This window comes from Pinus tabuliformis, chromosome 1_1, assembly GCF_031772625.1.
Source record: "Pinus tabuliformis cultivar Carrire ecotype Pingquan chromosome 1_1, CPIR1, whole genome shotgun sequence".
Taxonomy (NCBI): domain Eukaryota; kingdom Viridiplantae; phylum Streptophyta; class Pinopsida; order Pinales; family Pinaceae; genus Pinus; species Pinus tabuliformis.
In genome coordinates this window covers 695,433,032-695,447,691 of record NC_142297.1, presented here as the reverse complement: position 1 = coordinate 695,447,691, position 14,660 = coordinate 695,433,032, and the positions used below count along the sequence as shown (strand labels likewise).

The following is a 14,660-nucleotide window of genomic DNA, read 5'->3' as shown; positions in this document are numbered from 1 at the left end:
ATTGTTCTCTTTTTTTTGGGGGGTCTTATAAAAAGATTTATAAGTATTTTTCATTGGGTAAGATCTTATTTTCTTTAAACTTATGGATACACATTAATGATCAAAGGCATGTGGTAAGAGTCGAAGTCTACTTCTTTACAAATCATTTGTAGGTAATCTTAATTGACTTGAATTTCCTTGATCAATGATAATGAATTAATCACAACGGTCTATAAAAATTAATAGTAAGTACTATTTTCCTATGTGGTTCACAATCCCCGGAGATCGATGATCTCTACGTCCACGGAATATTTGTACCAAACATATCCCCCCAAAAGGATCACTTCCTGTCAGCTCAACCATAGAGCTTGTCACCAAGAGTGTCAAGAGAATTGAACCAATGACCTCTCAATAGCAAACGTTCTTTAACGATGGGGACTTGAGTATTATCATTACTCGTTAACCATTAAATTATGAATTATGTTCCACCATACAAAAAAAAAAAAAAGTTGTAGTTTAAATCTTCTATGTTTTGGCCCTTTATATTCTATAGTCAGTTTTGTTTAAAATCCAATAGGGATCTATTGGAATTACAAGTTTGAGTTGTGAAACCTGTATAATGTGAATTCTTCAACAACTCGATCAGTTTTGTACTTGTGCGACACAAGGTTGATTCTAATCGCTACCACTATATCTTTCGGGCCTATGACCTATCCTCATCTCCATAGACTGGGTTACTTTCAGGGGATTTGAACCTTGGATCTCTTAGTTGACACAATAATTCATATCAAGGTGATTGCCAACTAAGCTAGACCCAAGAATACATTTAAAAACATTTTTTTTTAAATGGAACTAGTCGATATTTGTGTTATTAAAAAAAATGGATTACAAGATCGAAACCCTCAAATGAGTTCCTCGTGACACATAAACTTTATTCCCTTTCCAAATAATTTTTTTCCAAAACCCCCAAAATACAGACACATTTACATTCCATTTTTCACTACAATTTTATTTTGATATAGTTTGAATTCTTGTTTTTCTTGAAGAAAAACTTTTTCCTTGGAGAAATTGTTTTTCCTTTCTTCTCAACTTGAGTCAAACCAACATTTTCTGCAAATTCAGGTGGATCATTCTTCAACAACTGCACGATAATATTCTTGAAATCTTCCTCTTCACATGATATGCCCAAGAAATTTCCTTTTCAATGATATTCCTTCTGGTTTTGGAGGAGATCTGTTTTCTATGAGAGTTTGTTGCTTTTCAATTGAAGTTGCACCCAAGAATCCCTACTGGTAAGCGATTTTTCTTGCCTAGATTTTGTTGTCGTGGATATGATTTCTTTGACTGGATCTTCTTCCTTCTTGTCTTCTGGATATTTCTTGTCCTGAAGTTCTTCCTCTTTGAATACTGTATATTGATCACCTTGTGCTCCTTCCCACCATTTGGGCCTCCAATATTTTTTCCAGTCTTTGCTATTCTGAGAATGCTTGGGGAAATTTTTAATTACATGCCCCATTTCATAGCATGCTCTACACCGAAATGAAATATTCTCATAGTCAAGATTTTGGACCGAAACATATTTTCGAGCCATCAAATTAATCTCCACAGGAAAACCCTTGTTGAAGTCCAACTCCACACAAATGCTGGCATAAGTAGTTTTGAAAAAAAATATATGTTTCAGAACAATGAAGATAGAATTTTCCTAGCGCGTTCCCAATGGAGGAAAGTGATGTGTGATGCCATAAATGCAAGGGAAGGTTCAAAAGCCTTACCCAAACTGGGGTTGTGGAGATTGAAGTCATTACCAGGTCAAAATTGGGAGTTTAGGGCTGCATGAAGAGACCAACACTCCTCCAAAACCACGACCCAACTTCACAGATGGCCTTCTTGTCCTCAATATTATAAAGATCCACAGTGAAGAAACCATGTGCCATTTACAAGTACGATTTACAAGTAAGACAAGAGCAGGAAGGGCAAGATATCATATGGAAAAAGATCTCGAAAGGAGGTTGGTGGCCAAAGGTAACTCACTTCCTTTGGATGGTTTGTAAAGGATGCATATTGACCTGGGATAAATTGCAGAGACAAGGTTTCCAGGGACCCTTGTTTAGCTGGTTATGCCACCAACATTGGGAAGATATGGAGCATATCCTCAACACATGCCAGTTTGTGGAACAAAATGGACACAAATGCAAGGAGTTTTTGAAATAATGGACAGAGACCAAAACAACATTAAAGGAAAAATTCTCCTATGGCAGAACCATATATATTCCAGCCTTGTAGTAAATCAGGCCTGGAGTCTAGGGCCAGGATTCGCCCTATGGGCAATTTGGAAGGAGTGCAACCATAGAATTTTCAAGAATAAAGCAACATCGCAAGAGAAAGTATGGGAAGGCGTAGAAAAAATATAAGGGAAACAATCCTTGTAGAGACATGGCACAAAGAGGATTGGCAAGTGCCACCCCAAGAAGCTCGAATCTTACAAAAACTCAATTTAGCCCTGGGGATGATTGACATTAAAGCATGAAAGACAAGCAGTGCGGGTATGACCTTCAGGTCCCATTTCATCCCCCCGCAAGAAGGATTCATAAAACTTAACTTTGATGGGTCCTGCAAAGGAAACCCTGGAGAGGCAGCACTAGGTGGCCTCTTCCGATACCCTCAGGCTAACACCTTTCGTATTTATGCAGAAAATTGCGAGATTTCCAACAACAACGAGGCGGAGTTTGCTGCAGTACGACAAGGCCTCCTAATTGCTGTCAGAATGGGATATCGAAACCTAGAAGTGGAAGTTGATTCAAGTTTGGTCATAAATACCGTGGCAAAATTAAACAATGGCACTAAGTGGGATAAACTCAGCCATAGTTGGAGGACTGCAAGACTCATCTAAGAGATAGGCGAAATCATCCCCAAATTTGACTATATACAGGTCAGACATGTCACGAGAGATGGAAACAAAGGGGCCGACTTCCTCGCTAATTGGGGATGAAACCATCAGCAAGACATGATAGAAAAGCAATGGCCAGTCCGACCCTTGGATATAGCCTTTGAACCCATGGAGGCAATTATGGCCCAGGATCTCAGACAGAGCCAAGAAATCAAAAGCCATGCAAATCAAGCTCCCGATCGGGGTGCGAGTTGTTGTCAGTCCGGCCACGCTGGTTGCAGATATGCGTAGTACTCAGGAAATAATCACCATCGTTCCCCACATGCTCAAGGCAGGGGATGCAGTGTCCTTCGGCATGAATGCATGTTTGGTAAGTGGGCAAGGTGGCGGGGAAGAGAATAAGGTAGGGTGGTGGAGTAGGCGAGAAAATTTGACATGCAGTGCAGGTGGGAAAGGTTGTGGAGAAGGGTGGCAATACAAAACAGGGGAAGGTCGATGGCAAGAGAGGAACCTTGGTCGCTAACAGACTCCTACAGAAACCGGGTATGTATCTTGGCCTTGCCTAAGCATTGTATCAATGTTCTGGTTGGGGTTTTGTTGGGGGGAAGGGAGGGGAAAGCAACCAAAGCAATGGGGAATAAAACGTTTCGAGTGGCATTGGGGGCAACAATTGCATTCAATGGCCTTATTTTTCATTTATATTTTCTCCCAATTGGGTCAGAACCATGGCTGCGGTGGGGGGGAAAGCGGGTTGCGGGGCTATGAGGGTCTGTGCTTTGTATTTAAGGCCAAGGGGACACATGAGAGAGGCACCGCAATTCCAGAGGGGATGGGGGATGTAGCGAGAGGCAGGAAAATGTTGAGGGTAGGGGGATGGGACTGCAACCATGGCAGTAGTTTGTAGATAAACCACTGGGATAGATGGAACCCGTATGACATTGAAGGCAAAGCCAAGAACCCTGTGTGGAAAACTTGTTGGAGGGACATGAGAGGCAAAGCCATCTCTCTGCGGGCCAAGGGTGCAAGAAGATGGAATCACTATAGGTGTCCTTCCAGATTCAGGAAGGGCTTGTTGTCTCAACTTGGGACGTAGCGAGATGATCGACATATAATCCATAGTAAGGGGGTAGGGAATATTGACGGGCCTTAGGGTAAGAGTCTGAGACCCCCCCTCTAGTTTTTGTGGGCCTTGGGCTACCCCTATACGCACGCGGAGAGGTATGGAGAGGAAATTCATGCTTGGGCAAGGTGGTGTGTTAAGAACAGTTTGATGAATCTAACTTCTTTTGGGTGTCATCAGGGCTTTGCCAAATAGGTCATGGCCCGAGAAGAGAGAGGATGTGGGCACAGCAGGAGAGGCCCTGCCCACCAGATAAGCAAGAGGTCAAGCACATCAGAAACTCGCAGGGGTCGTAAATCTATAGAGCACCTCATCGCTGAAGCTGCAGCGACATACCGTGAAGGGATGGATGCTGGCATTTGGAAGTTGATGGAAGAATGGGAAGAGGAGGTAAAGAAAGAAAGGGAGACTTAGGAAGAGATGGACAATTGGAGGACTCTTGTTCCAAATCCATGGAACACTCGAGGGAGAATCACATAGTTTAAACAAACGCTCTACTTGTACTGGTTAATGAAGAGTCTACTCAGTAAGGCGATGGAAAAAATTTCTGTGGGGATGGCAGTGAGAGTCCAGGGTCTGCCGAATTACAAGAAAGACATGGATAAAATTATATTCCAGCTGCAGAAACAGGATGTCAGGATGGACAAGATTGACCGCCACATCCCTTGCATCCTAGAGCTATATTTTATGCCAGGGGCTACTACTGAAGATTATGCTCCCGTCGCATCTGCCTTAGAGCAACAGAAGGACTAGACTCCCCCATGCATAATTTTGGTTTATGCGGTTAGCTTTTAATTTTTATGATGCATATGTTAGTTTTTACAGTTATGTAGTGTCTGGACATGAGATATAGACATATCTAGCCTGGCTAGAAAGATTAAAACAATTATATTTTTGGATGGCTTATAACGATGACCGGTGGCCAATAGACTTGGTTTACCCTCGGGGCAAGTTGAGGCCACCTGGTTAATCTGTGTGGTGTAAACTTGCTTACTATATAATAGAAAATGGAATGGAACTACCAAAATTAACAAACAAAAAAAGCTCTGAATCGAAAATTCATGTTTTTGGATAAGAAGTCATTTCAAGTTGCAAGAGATAATAATTCTGACTTAAAAATTGACTCAAATGAAGTGGGAGGTATTTATCTGGAGGCCCTAGGACCAGTTACAACAAATGTGTGGCCAACTTTTTTAGATGTAGAGAAGAATGGGGAGTATTAACCTAGTCAATTGGTTTTTCTTGGAAATTATTTGGAAAATCTTATGTAGGTGGGTGTTCTCTATGAAATGGTGGGAGATAGAGATGAAGCTGAAAACATATTTTAGGAAGGTCTGAAGATTTCAAATGCACAAGATCTACCACTTGGTCAGGATTCATTTGGACCCTTCTTTATGAAATTTATCGGAAACGTCATTCATGGGAAAAAGTTGAAGAGGTATTGAAAAATGCAAAGCAGATTTTTCATTGTCAGGACTTGAAGCTTGTTTGTAAGCTTTTCCAAGTAACAATAGAAGTCATGCTTGACATGCAGATTGGAGATTTGCTGTGTAGGCATCCAAAGGAGAAAAAAGATGTACATTTTCCTAAGAACCTGATTTTTGTTGTTGATATTTACGGAGTTGTCTTTAGTGCGACTTTTTGGACATTCCAGTGCCGCAATCTGGCGGAAAAATTTGAGGTGAAATCTTGATTTATGTTATTTAAACTAGTTTTTTTACTGTATATATGAATTTAGTACCCTGAAAAACCCCTAGGGAACTTTGATTGTGCAGGGGTTATCCATCAAGATTGTGATTTCAATACATTCCTATCGGATTTTAGATAAATTAGACCAAAAAATCCCACCGGAAAAGCTTCCAAAAAGTCGCACTAAAGACAACTCAGATATTTACACATTGGCACGGGAAAATTTATGTAAAGAAATGAGCAAAGCACAACTAGCAAAATCTCTTGCTTGCATGGCCAATGACATAAAGAAGAAAAGAGGAATTGGTCAAAGGGGGAAAATGTCTTCTAGAATAGTGGACTTAGATTACTCTAGCATTGGAGTAAGGGATTACCTAAAGGAGTCTGGGGGTACATGCAAAAAGACAAGTTCAGGTTGAAAGCCAGAAATAATTGTCGTTTATCTAGTGAAGGTACAAAACATATGTCATTATCAAAAACTCCATAGCAATCAAGTGGATGCTTGATAGCAAGGGATGACATAGATAAATCTTTCTATTCACTCAGGAAAAAAACGCATTCGAAGCCACAAAGTGTTTCCCACATTGGATCTAGAAATAAATTTGAAGAACTGTCACATGAGAGAGATTGCAGTGGTCATTGTGAAATCGAAATAGATCAAGTACATTCTATGCATGACCTTATTGCATTTTGTTGGGAATGCCATACAAGAAGTGTATTGTCTAGACTGCAACTTCAAATAGGAAAATGTTATAAGGCATATGAGGAGTTGGACAAGGTGCATGAGATCTTTTTGCATAATATCTCTTTGCTATTTTTTCATAATGGTAGATCTCTATGCATGTGTTCATTTGGTACTGCACATTGTTGCCAGCTTGAATGCTCTGGCAAGAGAAGGCCTGTGGATATATTCCTGATTGAAAGGGTAGCATTGTTGTACCATGTCAATTGGCTTTCTCTAAGTAAAATTTTATGTAGTTTATCTTGGATACAGTGTGGAAAATTTGTTGAAAATCGAATGTCATTGGTGTTAGGATGGATGCATTATGCTTTCTCTATTTGTAGCCAAATTCCTACACTTTTTCAAAAGGTATCCATGTTACTAGCTATTATGCATCTGCCCTTGGAATTGGGTGGGTTATTTTCCTTACCTGTGAGGCATGGTAATAACTCTTCTAGAAGTCATTGGGATACGTATTTTCATAAAGCTTCTCTTGGAACAACTTTACGTCGGCAACATCTTATTGTTTTGGACTCAAAGCTTGAAACCTTAGCTTCTGATAGTGAGGAACATCATCACAATTCGAATGAATTTATAACAAGAGTGCAACAAGCCCTCAGACTTATGTTTGAGATTGTGGAGGACCTTGAACACTTTGTCAGAGATTTTTTCAAAAAGGTATCACTTTCTACAGTTATCTGTGGCAGTTTATTGGATTCTAAATATTTGTCTCTTCTGGGGGATCTGCCATTCAATAATTCTTCTTCAGCATGGATTTTTCTCACACGATTTGGCTCTAAGGGGAAACCTATGGGTCTTTTGTTCCCTATTCATTCTTATTTTGAAGGGTTGTCAAAAGATGATGCTCGAGGGAGTACAGTATCTTGTCCATACACTGTTGATCTGGATTATGAAGATTCAGAAGGAAATGACATCCATAGTGGCTCAAAGGTCAAAAAATTGATCCATGGATCATCCAAAATAGTTGTGGATGTAGTTGTTGAAGAGTTTGGGATGGTACTTGAGTAAAGTTGGTTGTCAACCTCTGATTCTTTGCATGTTCCAAGAAACGAGGATAAATGTAGATGATGGCAGTGGAGAATTGAACTTGATAAAAGGCTTTCCAAACTTCTAAGGGGAATTGAGGATTCTTGCCTTGGTCCATGGAATTGCTTCTTATTGGGAGAACCCTTAGAATCTATTATCCATAATGTTTTAGATGTGTGTATAAAATATGTCAAGCTAATGTTGGACTTAGCGGCAACAAGTCGAGGTGTGGAAACTCATGTTCCAGTGGATGAAAGTCCTTTTGGCTAGTAGTGCTTCTCTCAGATATAATGAAATTGAGAAGGGTGTTTGTTGTGGAAAATTTTCAATATTCTGCAGAGCTCTAGGGTAGACAACTTGGAAGGATCTCAAAAAGAATAAATTGTTGGCAAAGTTGCCAAAGCACTTTCTAGTGTCTATATCCTTTAATACATTGGTAATTGAAGGTTAACTTCTTAGATATGTGGGCTTTTGAGATATGAACCACTTTTGAAAATAAGTTAGATGAGTTTGACGGAAAATGTCTTCCAAACTAACCTAGGAAAAAGGAATTTTACCATTAAAAAAAACATGTGAAAAAAGGTTTTTACAATTAAAGGGGCCACATTTTCAGTGTTATAAAAGGTACCCAATGCCCCTCATTTCATGTAATGGAAGAGTTTTTTTTTAAATAAAATTAATTAGTTTTAATTATTAACTTATTATAATTTTCAAAAATATTATTGTTTTAATAATTAGTATAGAACTTTGTTACATTAAATATATATATATATATTATTTTTTTAAAGCAAACTTTATTATACTAATTAATTTTAAAAATTGTATTTAAGATTTTAATACTTTTTATCTTAATATAAATTACAATCTTCCCATTAATAATACTTAGTAAAATATGAAACATGATATGTAGTGAAGCATTTAATAACAATAGACATGTCATAATCAATAAAATGGTAATTGGTTGTTTTAGAGTTAGAATAACTTAAGGGAAAAACAAAAAATAAGAAAGATACCCATCTCTAGAGAAGTGGTGATGTATATCATAGGTGAGATGAGTATCTTGTAATAGTCACTCTCATTAATGATAGTTATGGTAGGAATTGACTACTACCCTCATCACCTCAAGAAAGTTAATAAGCTTAGGAATTGAATAATAATCTCATCTTGTAATAGTCATTCTTATTAATGATATTTATTGTAGGAATTGACTACTACCCTCATCGAGTTGTCATCCTAATTAAAATTATAAAACCCAAGAATTGACTACCAACCTCACTAAATGATCACCCCATATAGTAATGATAGTTGACATAGGAATTGAGTATAACCAACCATATCAAATGATTCTATTCTTCATCAATTGTGAAAGGTGCAGAAATTGACTACCACCTATAGTCAATGATAATCACCTACCACCTACATTAAGTGATAGTCACCATCATAAGCATGGTCAACCTAAGAATTGACTAGGGCATCCTCATCCAATGATAACCATCCTCATCGACTATAACTAGTTGTGTAGGAATTGGATACCACTTTTATATATATATATTAGGATAAACCTACCACCTTTTATTGAGGATGCCTTAGGCTCAGTCAAATGGATTGCCCCTATACTCTTGATCCTAATGCAACCTCCAACAAGCATGGTAGGTAAGTAAACTAAGTTTGGAACCTTGTCATGGCCCTAGTATTGGTCAACAAATGCTTTCTTGTGTGGGATGATAATTGTTCATCCTAACTTACTAGGCTTACCACCTTTTTTCTTATTAGGGGAATCAGTAGACCTACCACTTGTCATCGAGGAAGCCTGAGGTTGAGTCAAGGGTACTTCCCCTATACTCTTTAGCTTACTGCCACTTCCCACAAGCACACTAGGTAGGTTAATTTAGTTTTGGACCTATATGGGGCCCCAATATTGGTTAACAAATGTTTTTTTGTGTAGGGAAAAAAATACCATAAACTAAAGTGACGATCATGGTTTAACCTATAAAATAAGCAGGGTATGCATGCATGTTATATTTGTGTTCCTAGAGGCCTATAAAGTGAGTAGTCTTTTCATGCCATTTATAGTGTTTTGATAAAATTAGATTTTTCCAACAAAAGTCTCAAGGTTTAGGACTATTCTTCTCCTCTAACGAGATCAACAACATGGCTCCTATGGTCAAGCATAATTATGATATATTGGAAATGTAAATATAAGTTGAAATGTGCATTTATTATATGGAGACATTGAACAATTCATCTTTTATAGAGGTGTCCAATAAAATATTTGACTATAACATTGTGTCTAAAACTTTACATTGTCATCTAAAACATTATAAAACTCTCAAAAACAAAAAGAAAAAATTGTTTAGTGTTTCTCTTTTTTTTTTCTTATTCATAATATGCCTATAATGCATAAGAATATTACATTTAACATTTCCACATATGAATATTATTATTTTGTATTAAAATTACAATCTATATATGGTTTGTTAACTTTAAATATTGTTAAATTGGAAGAGTAAATATTTTATTTAAAATATATATATTTTTATAAAGTATATTTGCTCTACTTTTATCAATTAAAATAAGATTATTTGTACAAATTTTCATCATAAAAAGTTAAATGAAAATATAACTTCAAACCATTGAAATGTAATTCAGGCCAATTAAAGTAAAATGACATATACAAGTTTTCATCATAATAAAAAATTGATGAAAATATCTTCAACTTAAAATAAAAGAAAATCCTTTAAATCTAATTAATTGAATTAAAATATATCTTTCAGCATAAAATAAATAAACCAGTTCTAATTGACCTCAATAAGTTCAATAATTGGAACCCTTATATGACTACATTTTTGTTAATAAAAACTATATTTATTTGTATAATATTTTATCATGAAAAAGATTGAATGAAAATATATCTTTTCATTTAAAATAAATAAAGAACATCAAATTGGTACCATTAATTGGAAGATACATAATATCCTTGATTGTCATTCTAAAGATTTAGAATGATGGCAGACAAACCATATTTTAAATTGGAAAGGAATCTCCATATATTGTCTTGAAACACAATGTGAATGAGCATTTGATAAAATTATTTTGGCGTTGTCTACCGAGATCATAATTTCACCCGGATGGTCAAATTCTCCCCGGAAACTGATGAAAACAAAAAATCAAAAAAAAAACCAATGCGGGGAGTACTTGCATTGTTTTTTATGGTGAAAATGGAATAAATTGTCATTGCTCTGTAAATGTTGGTGTGACAATGAATTAAACCAATACTTTGCATAGTACCATTTATGCTAGGTGTAATTATTAGGTGGAATTAATTATGCATAATCTATTTGATTGATATGTATAGTTTCAAAGCTAGAGATTTTCCATGACTTTGGAGGATTTCGTCTTGCTCCAAATTCCATGCTTCTAACTTGTTTATATTGTTTAAGATCACGTCCCTATTGTAACTGTGTTTGACACTAGACATATAGGCATGGAGAGGTGAGTTTTACTTTGCCTCGTAGGTGGTTGTGTGAAACACATGAGTAACTGTGTTGGACATTGGACATGTAAGCATGACGAGGCTAGATTTTAATTTTCCTTGTAGATGGTTGTATGAAACGTTGTGTTTGTGCAACTATGTGCAAATGATGATCACCCCTCCTCATATTCCTGTCTTCATATCCTTTGGTAGATCATGTGTGCTAATGGGTTGATAAATATATCAACTAGACTAGATTCATACTTTGGTAAATTGTGGTGGTCAAGAGGCTTTAATGACAATTTCTTTTTGACAATGGTAACCTATGAATTATTGTTGACTTTATGTGTTATAATAACCTTGCCATGAGTAGGACTCAAGACTCTTACCTTTGGACAAATTCATCTTAATTAAATTATATTGATAAGCAAGGAGTGGATCACTTTTCTGTGTTAATGATATTGCCTTTGGAAAGTAAAGAACACCATAAAAACTTCTATTAAATGTTTGCCTCGAAGGGGAGCTTAAATGGTTATTCAACCTAATGTGTAAATAGCATACCTATGTATGAATTGGTTGGGTCAGTTAACGAGAACCATCAACACAATGAATCATATTTCTTACTTTAGGATAACCATGTCAACCACAACATGATTTCATATTTCATGTGCATGGTATCCATAAACTGGGGTTGTTAGATGTAAGGGCCATATATACACTTAAGATGGAGTTGGATGTGGGGTAGTTTAGATCATTAAATAAAGTGTTTGGTCAATAACGACTCAAGATGTTTCAGACTTTTGCTTGCAAAAGATTTTCCTCCCTCTCCTTTGTAGTCTGACAGCTAAATATTAAGCATGTGATTCGTTGACCGCGATCATTCAACCTAGATAGCTTCATGCAAACTCGAAATACTACAAACAATAATGTGCAAACTATTTCCTTTCATATTCTCACTCCTCTTATTAGCATTCCTTTGCATCTCACAGTGGAATTATTGCTAGTCTATATTAAATAAGATTTACCGCCCATGATGAAGAAAACACATACATTCATTAATACACTTTATAGGTGGGAAGTAGGATAAATTTTCCATATGAAGTTATTTCTTTGAAGAAAGATAGATATGATTTTAACTTTAACTCTTATTTAATATATATTAAATAGAATTTATATTATGAAAAGGAAAAAACACAACTGTACTAAATGCTTTATAGGTGGAAAGAAGGAGAAGTTGAAAGGTAAATATTGGAGTTCCAAGTACTTAGTATAAAAATTAATATAAAGGTTAATTATATTGCTCTATTGAAATACCATATCTTAAAAGAAACAAACACGATGTGTCGGTGAAGAGCTTCCTAAATGGAAATTCGAATAAAATAAAAATAAATTTTAAGCGAATTTTATAAATTTCTTTAAAAGTTAATAATTTTTAATTACTTTTTATAACTTTTTAAATTTGGAATTTTTAAGTTATTTTTTATAATTTTTTAAATTTGGATTTTATTATTAAATTAATTCCTTTATTATTAAGTTGAGATGTATTTTTTTAAATATTTGAATTATAAACTCTCCTAATTTAATATCATTTGCAATTATTTAGTTTTAAATTTAAGATTAGTAAGCAATTATTTACCTGAAATTAAATTGAAGAGTAATAAAAAATATTGAAATTTTTTTATTAAAAAAAAAGTTATTAAATAAATAAATTTTGATAAATTAAGAGTAATAAGTTTTTTTTGCGGATTAATTAAATGGTATAGAATTGGTTTATGTTTCGAACTAACTAATAATAAAAACTATTGAATTTTTTTATTAAAAATAAAGTTATTAAATAAATAAATTTAGATCATTTTGATAAATCAATTATAGGTTTTGGTTGATTAATTAATTAAATATTGTTGGATTTTGAAAAAAAATTACTAATAAATAATATTTGAATGGTTAATAGCGATTTTTTGTTTGATTTTATTTTTATTTCTGGTAATTAGAGGAATCAACAACTCTGTCGACGAGGTCAACGAGATTTTATCCTTCACATAACTTTACAATCACATGCTTGCCAAGTATCGCCAAGGCTATAGCTTTGGTGAAATAATTAATTAATTATTATTTAATTAATAATTTTTTCAATATAGACCATAAATAAAATATTTCAATATCTACATTAAATAAAATTAATATGAATTTTGTATAAAAAAAATAAAAATAAAAATAAATAATTGAAAGTAATTTTACCAATATATACTTTTTACATCTTATTATAAAGGAAATATGTAACTCCTTTACTTTTAAAAATAAAGTTGATGTGTATCAATATATATATATATAAAACAAAAAAATTACATATTTTTATATTAATAATCATAAAATATTTTAAAAATATTATATTTCAATATCAACTCTATATAGGTAATTGTCTATAGAAATTAATTGAAAATAAGAAAATTCTTATTATAAAATAAGTAATTTTGTGTAATATGGAGTTGGTGTCAAGGGAGGAGCATGAGGGGTTATCTTTCACCCTGATGGAAAAATTGAAAAAAAAAATTATGTGGGGTCTAGGATTTGCCTCAAATAATAAGGAGGAAGAAATTGGGCTTTGGTAAGGGCTCAAGCTGGCAACAATGGAAGGAATCCTTCAATTAAGTGTCTTTGGAGATACTCTTGTTACAATTAAAAAATCTAACAAATTGAAAAAGTGCAAGGACCCAAATACAAGACCAACTCTACAATGAATTTAATTGATCATGGATAAATTTTGAATTTTTGGAGTTCTATCATATCACGAGAGAGAACAACACTATGGCAGAGGACAAAGCCAACATTGGCTTCAATTTGGATCAAGGGGAGTTGATGGAGGAGGGTGGCATAATAACTATATGTCACATACCATGGTTGTGCATAACCCAAGGATCTCGAGATACTTAAGGGTCATTAAGGAGGATAACCCGATTGACAAGTTGCGTGAATTTTGTAGTCATTTCACGGTACAAATGCACTTTAGTGATCGTTCCAACAGAATGACGAGCCCTTCATCCAACAGATGCATAAACACGAGGATTAATGTTAAGCACATGGACAGGTGGGATGTCGTCAGTAAAGATTTAAGGCAAGTTAGCAGTGAAGGAATTGATATTTTTGTGATCGAGGAAGAACATCTTAGCTCGACTATGTGTTTATGGTCCAGAACAAGAAGCAATGAATTCGCAATTGCTTGCAGGGTGTGTAATGAATGCAAATAGCATTAAACTCGAAGGGACTCCCCCCAGCATAATTTTGGAGTTAAGTTTGGCTATAAGATGGTGGTTGTATAGAATTCACGCACAGCGACTGTCCATACATTCCCTCTGAGTCGAAGAAAAGTCCTCATCGTCAAGAAACAGTGTTGGTGGCTCCCCAAATGAGATTGACTTAGTGTTCAAGCAGGAAATCAAGGAGATCATCTCCAATATAGGTGGGCAAATAATTTCTAAGGCTCTCTCTCACTTCACCCTGGTAACAGGCCAGTTGGAAGGTTTGAAAAAAGATCTTGAAAATGTGCAAGTGACGGTGGAGGTAATCATATCCAAGATAGAAAATCTTGATTACAAAGTGGAGAAATTTGAGGTCAAGGTGGATACTCCATTGGTTTCAGTGTTAAAAGAAATATGTGGTCTCACTAACAACAGTGATTAGCATATGACGCTTTGTGAGGGAGGGGCTCTTACTCCGATGATTCTTGAGAAGCAGGAGTTGCAGCAGG

At 35.3% G+C, this 14,660-nt stretch overlaps 1 pseudogene; it reads left to right on the top strand.

Moving 5' to 3' along the window:
- The first annotated feature begins 4,184 nt into the window (after positions 1-4,184).
- Positions 4,185-7,872, top strand: LOC149215351 (separase-like; annotated as a pseudogene).
- The last annotated feature ends 6,788 nt before the right edge of the window (positions 7,873-14,660 follow it).